Genomic DNA, 7855 nt, shown 5'->3' on the forward strand with positions numbered 1-7855 from the left:
TTTTTAGAAGCTTGAAGCTTCTTGATAAAATGAACCCAATTCCTGCTGAATGAAATATTCAAAAAGGCACTGTATGTTTGGATTAGCTTCAATCACATCACAGCCAGAGGTCATACTGGGATACATCACTAATATTTCTTTATGAGCTGTGCAGCAGAGTAATATTAATGAAATGGAAAGATGTTTGGTACAAAAAAGCTTATTTCAAACCAGTCAGAAGGGGGAAAAAAGCTATATGCTATGATGTACTGACTGTAACTCATAGCAAAAACATATTTCATGTTTAAAATTTATTTTTCATCAGAACAGTGTTGGTGTGGTTTGATCAGATTCGATTTACAGAGCTGGCACCTCAAGAAAATCCCTCAACTTTCCCCTGATTTTCTCTCAAATGTTGCTAAATCCTGTTTGGTGTGAGGAGACGTGTGAGGAAACGTGTGGCGTCGCTAACTTTCATCGAGCAAGAAAAGCAGAGGAGAAAAGAACAAATCTCACACGAGGGAAATAACCAAAACGTGTCTAACTCCGGCAGAACATTACATGCTCAAGAAAGACCCCTTTGCTAATAATAAGACTGATATATAGATGAAATTCAAAGATATGGCAAATTTAAGACTTACAAACACTTGATTTGAGTATGAAAACGTTCCACAATCTCCCCGCTGAGACATGAAAAAAGAAGGGGGCTTCAGCTGTGAAACGAGAGAGGCTTGAAATTAAAGAGCAGCGTTTCATCTCTCGCCGTGTCTGTCTCGGCCCTGTCACATATCATGGGAGGGGTCAGTCCTCGGCACAGAGGGGACGGACCTCTCCTATCAGCCCCCTAGTCTTCATCTGGTGTTAGGATAACTGTAGCAGCCTGCAGTGCGAGTCGCCTGTCAACCACAAGGCCCAAGAGAGGGTCATCAGACCCCTGAGCCGCCTGCTGCTCCTGGAGCCACTTCCCTGCAACAGAGAGGAGGCCAACAGTCGCAATTGCTGCAGCCACTGCACCTAAAATTTGGCCAGCATTGATGAGATTACCCTAGAGCAGAGTGTTCTTAAATCCATAATGCGTTGTTTTAAAGAGTGAATAAAACTACAAGATTTCCTGCGGATTTTATAAACAAATCTGCTGGAAAGTTTTCATCACAATGAAAGCCTCTAATTCCAAGTCCTTATAAAGCCATGTGTGTTTTCTGGCTGGTGTGACGAATCTGAAGCTATGTCAGACTGGTTATTAAATGAGGATCTGATGTATAAAAGTCCTCAATTCATTCCCCCCCCAAACATATTTTTGACTACATCAGGCTTAAGCGTCTTTTATCTACAAGCATTTCTTTTTTTCACCATTACAGCACCCTTCATTCCATTAAGCAATACGTTGGCACTTCAGGAGCGCTGGTTTGAATGAATTATTGACATTACAAACGGGTACATTTGCAACGTCTGTCATATCTCAAAGTGGCCTGAATCAATGCTGTCAAGGCTTCTTCTCATCACGGCAACTTACGATCACGTAAATTTGTCTATACAGCTTAGACACAGATCACGTTCTGTGGCAGAATCTGCATATTTATGAGCGATTTCAGCGGCTAATTAATAGCGGTGTAATTGACACAGCATTATGGAAGTCTATACCAAGACGTCAGTAAAAGCCACTGACAGGATGGAGGAGTATTTAGTTAGTTTTGGCTCAGTGGTTCTATACGAGTATACTGTATACCCTTGAAAGAACACGGCCGCTCTGCAAGAAACGCGCATTGATCAAGTCCTGATGAGGTTGTTTTCGCAAAGGATCCCGTCTCCTCATTAGGTATACCCGAGTCCCTTCCTTCTTGTGATTATTGCCAGCAAGGATAAAACAACACAAACATACAGATAATGAACCGTAGAGGGCCGCGTTTCTGGCCTGTCAATTGTTATCTCCCAAGTGGCTGTTGGTTCCAGACACACAGTGACACCGTCTGAGCCTGTATTTATGCTGGCTTTAGTTAGCATGGGGACAGTGTGGCAGGCCCATACGCAGCACAAATGCCATTTAGCTTTCAGTTACAAACTAATCTGCGCATAGAAAAACAGTTTCACATGAAAATCTTTCAATTGATTTTCAGTTTCCCACGCTGCAGTGCTGTTTTCATTTGATTATACATTTTTGACTTCTCCGGAGTGTTTATCCCTCTGGATACAACTGTGGAATTTTCTGATCATTTGCCTTGCCTTGCCTTGCCTTACAGTGGCGTGCCTCTTATTATCAGAGAGCCTCTATTAGGACCATATATCATTCTGAATGGTTTTTTTGGCATGGCGGAGAATACACTTTGGCAGGGTATTAACTCCAGCTTTTATCCCATCCCTCTTACTGGATGAAGGTCACTCTCTCTATCTGCAAAATGACTTTTCTCTCTCTTCTCTTTCATCCCTGCTTTCCTCCCATCCTCCACACCAGGGCATGAGTCAGAGAATCTGACACCTCAGAGGAGAGGAGAGGGAAGGCAAGGGAGAACAGTGGAGAGAGATGGGAGGCAAATTGAGAGGGAATGACGGAGAGATGGAGGCAGTTGGAGAGAAGAGGGATGAGTTGATCAATATCTGGGAGAAACCTGAGACGATGTGGCCTGGCGCTGCTTCCTTGACGTACAAGACGCCGTATTAAAACATGGCAATTAGATTCATCAGAGCTCAGATGGCGCAGGAGTCCTTGCTCCAGGTTCATCACAAATCTCAACTGTGCAACGTCCTTTATGGTGGTTTTGCAGTTTTGGCTGCAAGATCGTACCGTTTGTAACATCTCTACGCTTAAGTTAGCCGAGACGATGGTGTGCTGTTTGGCATAAAACATCACGGTGCACGCTGAGCTGAGACTACATATTACATAAGCTCCACAACAAACTGAGCACAAACCCAAAAATAGTGCAGTCCCTGTTAAATATTTCAGGCACTCGGCAGCTGAAGGGGGATAAAAAGCTTCTCTCCTTCTCGGTTGCAATACAAAAAACACACACACACACAACATGCAGATGGCCAATTGAAAGAAAAACCTCCATTTAGTGTACTGTAGAGCAAAGCGGATTACTGTCACGAAGGCAGTCTTTTAGCTCATTCGCTGGATATACAGGACTTACTCAGTGGAGTGGCGTACTTAGCATACACCTATCGTTGTTTCTTGAGTTCCTCTCTCTGCAGCACAGACAGCATGAAAGCTGCTCTTTGAGGGGGAAATTTCTGAACTAAATAAATCATGCTCATGAGATTCTTTTGCGAGACACAACCCAGAGAGTCACGAGGCCTGCTTGGTCAATCTTCGGTGCTCGACACAATGCTATCTTTTCATAGCAGGGACAGCCTGAAGCTCTATCAGCCACCAGGCCCGTCTTAAGAACAGCGGCGAGGGTCACGCTGTGCTTCAGAAGAAGTGGCTTCTTCATAGCAGAACGAGAAGGTCCAAAACACAAAGAATCTGCACTGTTTATCTACAAGATTACCAGTCAACAAGTACTCATGTGATTTCATTCTGTGCTTTTTTCATATAACGTTGCACAACATAAGGATAACAAAGCAAAAATCAACCAACAGAGCTGGAGAAGGCTGTGAGTTAATCACTGAAATGCAGGTTAATTGCTACGGGGGATTCATCTCATATGTTGGAGAGGAAATTAATTTGTATAACAACAATACTCCTGCGACAACACCATCTAAATTAATGCCGGAGTCAAGGTGATGATACTTGTTTGCCTCATAAAATGTAGAGACCTAAAGCACTACAAGTTCTTAGAGGAGAGATGAAACACAGAAATAATCCAGGGCTGATTTTATATTGACACAGTAAATCAAAAGAATGAAAAAAACAATCTAATTCAAGGTGTTTTGGTAGTGGAAGCAACAGAGGCCCCCTGCGTTGTTAATGGAGAAATTATACAAGAAAGCTCTTCTTGTATCCGCCTCATCACTGAAAGGTGATTGAATGGCCGTGATCTCTCTCTGCAGAACTGTTTAATAGAGTAAAGCTGCTGCACTGGGCTGCATTTACTTGATGACTGCGAACTAAAACCCAGCATTGTGTTTGTTCCCCCCTCCACACTCTGCAAGAGCAGCATCTTTCTAGATGAGAGGGATTATTGGCAGTTCCCAGACGTTGGAGCAGCACGTGTCAGATCTGGCTTTTGTTATTTATGAAGCCTCTCGGCCCCAGCCCTCACTCTGCAGCAGAGATGCAGGTGGGGTTTCATTATTGAAGATGTTCTTCCACTTCTTATTAGATCTCCGACTCTCAGAGTGCATTAAGGAATTGCATCTGGACAGAGAATCAGCAATACATGATGGCCTGACTCTGTGCCCCCCGGAGTCCCTCTGAAAGATATGTGTGCCTCTCACATCAGCCAAATTGTGAGTCCTGCTCCCTTTCCAGGAATAAATACTGGATTGGCACTCAAGCAGACACCCCCTTCACCACACACACACACACACACACACAAAAAGGAAAATTCTATTCCTTATTGATCTCTGTTATGTGCTCAGGAAGACAGATCTGAATCATCTTCTCCTGCCTCTTCGGTAGAAACGTGCACACGGTGCATTACATCCTAATGAATTCTCCCATAAACAGCAAACACCCTAAGTGATGTGCAATTCTATAATTGTGTCCTATTTCTCTCCACGTTTGTTTGAACAGATGCACACTGGAGGTGCACATGCAAGATTCATGAGCATCTCCAGGCAGCAAGAACCGTGACTTCCTGAATCAATCAGCAGGTCCACACTCAGATGTTGTTTATTGATTCTTGTGTACTGAGGAGTCTAAAGATGATCAGAAGCTTCAGTTTCATTCAGGCCTGAGGAAATGGGCAGATTTAGGTCAAAACATGCAAAATGTAAATAAAATTGGAAGTGGAGACAGAGAAATAAAAGTAGCGAGGTTAATTAAGATGCTTGTGCTGAATGAAAATAAGAATAATGATAAGACAGGGTTGTGTTTATTGACTGTAAACTGTGTCCACAGAACAAACAAACTGTATGATCAGGAGGAGAAATAAAGGCTCTATTGTAGTATTGTTCTGTTCTCACAGTGAACCAAATGTGACCAGAGATTCAGGAATTTAACAGCAAAACAAAGCAGCCAAATTGGCATCAGCGCTGAATTTTTTGCTTTAATTTGGCTCAGCTCATCAAGACAGTTTTTTTTTTTTTTTTTTTTTAATCCTTATCCAGTGTAGTGCAATTAGGCATCTTGGTGAATAATAGTGCTGTCACACACACTAGCTGCCTCAGCACCAAGCAGGCGCCCACAGTACGGGACTTGTTGAGAATGATCTTTGTGTTTGGGGCTTGCCTGGCCAACCGGGGTCCACTTTCATTATCATAAAACACACAAGAGAGCGATTGTCTCCTCGGTCCTACCGCTGTCCCCCTGCTCATCTGGCGACTTTGTGCCATATGCTGAATTTAACAGCCCCAGTCAGTTTAGGGCTCCATTAATTCAGTTCCGCAAACAGATGATTCCACCCCGCTGTGTTCTCATATGAGTGCGTCCAAGTATAAACATCGGGGAGTGACGCGTTTGGAGCAGCAAGTTAAAAGGTCGAATTCTGGGTTTAATTCACCGATCGCGCGTTAATATGAGTTAGTAGGAGAATTGCAAGGTTCTCTAATGAATCGAGTACTTTAAATCTGAAAGCAATCAAGAATGTAGCCTTTTAAATAAGAGCTCTTTCAAGTTGTAGAATTGGGAACATGCTGTCCAAAAATGTGTCTTTTCCAAATAAGCCACTTACCTGTTCTCATGTACAAAAATAGAAAGTCGCAGGCTGCAGTTCCAACTAAACTATCCCCATGGATCTGCGCTGCCGGCCGGGGCTTTGTATCCACATAGAGTCCAATGACACGGAGGTGTAGTGCGGACTGTCCTCCCGGTGTGTCAGCAGACTGGACTGCAGGGCGCCTGTGCGCTGAGGAGGGGAGAGGAGACGCACACAGAGATGCAGACGGCGACCAGCCCGCTCACCCTAATCACCATTAACCGTGGCAGCCCGTGGGAGAGAGCCGAGAGCTCTCAGGGTGAAGAGAGAAAAAAAAATCCTCTCCGGCTCTGCTGCCTTCAAGCCTCCAATATGTTTGTTGCATCCCCGCCTCGGCTTGGTGTGGCGCGGTGTGATCCTTCCTGTCCCCACAGGACCTCTGCTGGGAGCGCAGCGCGTCCTCGTTCCTGTGCGTCGCACCGCAGATTGACACATTCGGGGATCACTGAGCCTGTGTGAAATTTTACATTTGCTGAATCAGTGTCACTGCTCAGATTTTTTTACTATTATTTTTTAAATTTTTTTTTATTGACATTACGTTGCCTCGGTCTTTGTGAGAATTTACGTGGAGACGTGAATGCAAAGTATTCAGGGAAGTTTTGACCAACTATGCCGGAACAGTGTGTCAGCCTACATGCTTTTTTTTCTTATTCTGTGAAACATCGGTTGATTTTCATTTACTCACATAGTCTCACATAAAGTGCAGATGTAATTTCCCCACACATCTGAGAAATCACAAGAGCATTAAAGCTACTGTCTATATTATAAGTGAGTCTAGAATAATAAATCTCCATCCAAATTTAGAATAATAATCTAAATGTGCAAAAATTTGTGTTGCAAATGCAAAATCCAAGCCTTTGACGTTATCTTTTGAAGTTTTTGGTATTTTTTGGTGGACCAACTTTCTCTCACATGGCTCCATCTAGTGTATAGATCATGATGTTGCAACTGTTCCATCACAACAGGCCTACTAGTAGGTTCTTAGTCATCCGGGTTATAGTAATCTCAGACATCTTCTGTTCTGTAGAAGCCTCTTTGATGAGAGGTGAGACATCTTCAAGAGTCTGAAGTCCAGTTATTTTTTACTGCAGCTCCTTGAATTACGGCTTTCACTTCTGGAAAGGGGCATATAGTTATCTATTTATGTAATGTCTTATTGTTTATTCTCACTTTATCCATTTTCTGTAGCCTCTTATCCTGTGCAGGGATGCAACTGTAATAGATCTCAAGTGTATCACTTTAAATTTTGCTTCTCAGTAAGATTATAAAGTATCCTTAGTGGTCAATTTTTTTTCTTTTTCCTTTGATTCACGTGAAGCAAACAACATTAAAAAAACAACATGAATTTCACACCAAGTAAAATGCGACTACAGTGAATTTTGACTTGATAAAACAGCTCATTCATTTCAAAACACGGAAGCAAGACATTTAAATGGCTCCCACTCCTCCCATGTGAAGAAGGAACCGTCTGGGTAATTTGAGCATGACATCTCCATCTATTTCACAAATAATCTCAGGTGCCGCTCTTTCACACAACAGAATGAGAGGAGGATGATGGGAACGCATGTTTATTTTTCTAAATAACAAACCTTTTTGCATCACTGGAGGACATTTTTTACTGGAGTCTTTGTAAGCTCCTGCAGTTTGCTGCTTTGTTTGTTTGATGAAGACATTTTGTCCTGGCTGGAAATCAAAAAACAACAGAGAGGCTATAAAAAGTTGTTAAATAAGATGAGCGTGGAAAAGATATCTATATTTACTGCAGATTGTTAACGTTATTCATTATTTATCAAATGTATTGTGGCAGTTTAGATTTAGGGAGATGCTGGGTTTCAGCACATTTTACAGTATACAACAGAAGTGAGAACACTCCCGTGCAATATCACATCACATTTAAAATGATGAAAAAATGTAACGGCCCACAATAATTGCATCACTTCCAAGTTGAGTAGCAGATTATTAGTTCTTATATTAAATTCAAAACTAGCAGTTTAGTTACTTTATTAAGAAATAAAGGCACCACAGTAGGAATTCAGTGCAGCAAAAATGAATACACTTTCCATTACTGGGATTCAAATCTT

General features: G+C 42.4%; 1 protein-coding gene across 1 annotated transcript in view; it reads right to left on the minus strand.

The window, feature by feature from the left end:
- The window catches only part of LOC111586668 (poly(rC)-binding protein 4-like), a 37362-nt gene extending 31203 nt beyond the window's left edge, over positions 1-6159 (minus strand). Inside the window, exon 1 of the mRNA XM_023296442.3 lies at positions 5751-6159. The gene's annotated coding sequence lies outside the window, so the exon portion shown is untranslated. The remainder of the gene's footprint in view (positions 1-5750) is intronic.
- Positions 6160-7855: the final 1696 nt, after the last annotated feature.

This window comes from Amphiprion ocellaris, chromosome 8 (assembly GCF_022539595.1).
Source record: "Amphiprion ocellaris isolate individual 3 ecotype Okinawa chromosome 8, ASM2253959v1, whole genome shotgun sequence".
NCBI classification, from domain to species: domain Eukaryota; kingdom Metazoa; phylum Chordata; class Actinopteri; family Pomacentridae; genus Amphiprion; species Amphiprion ocellaris.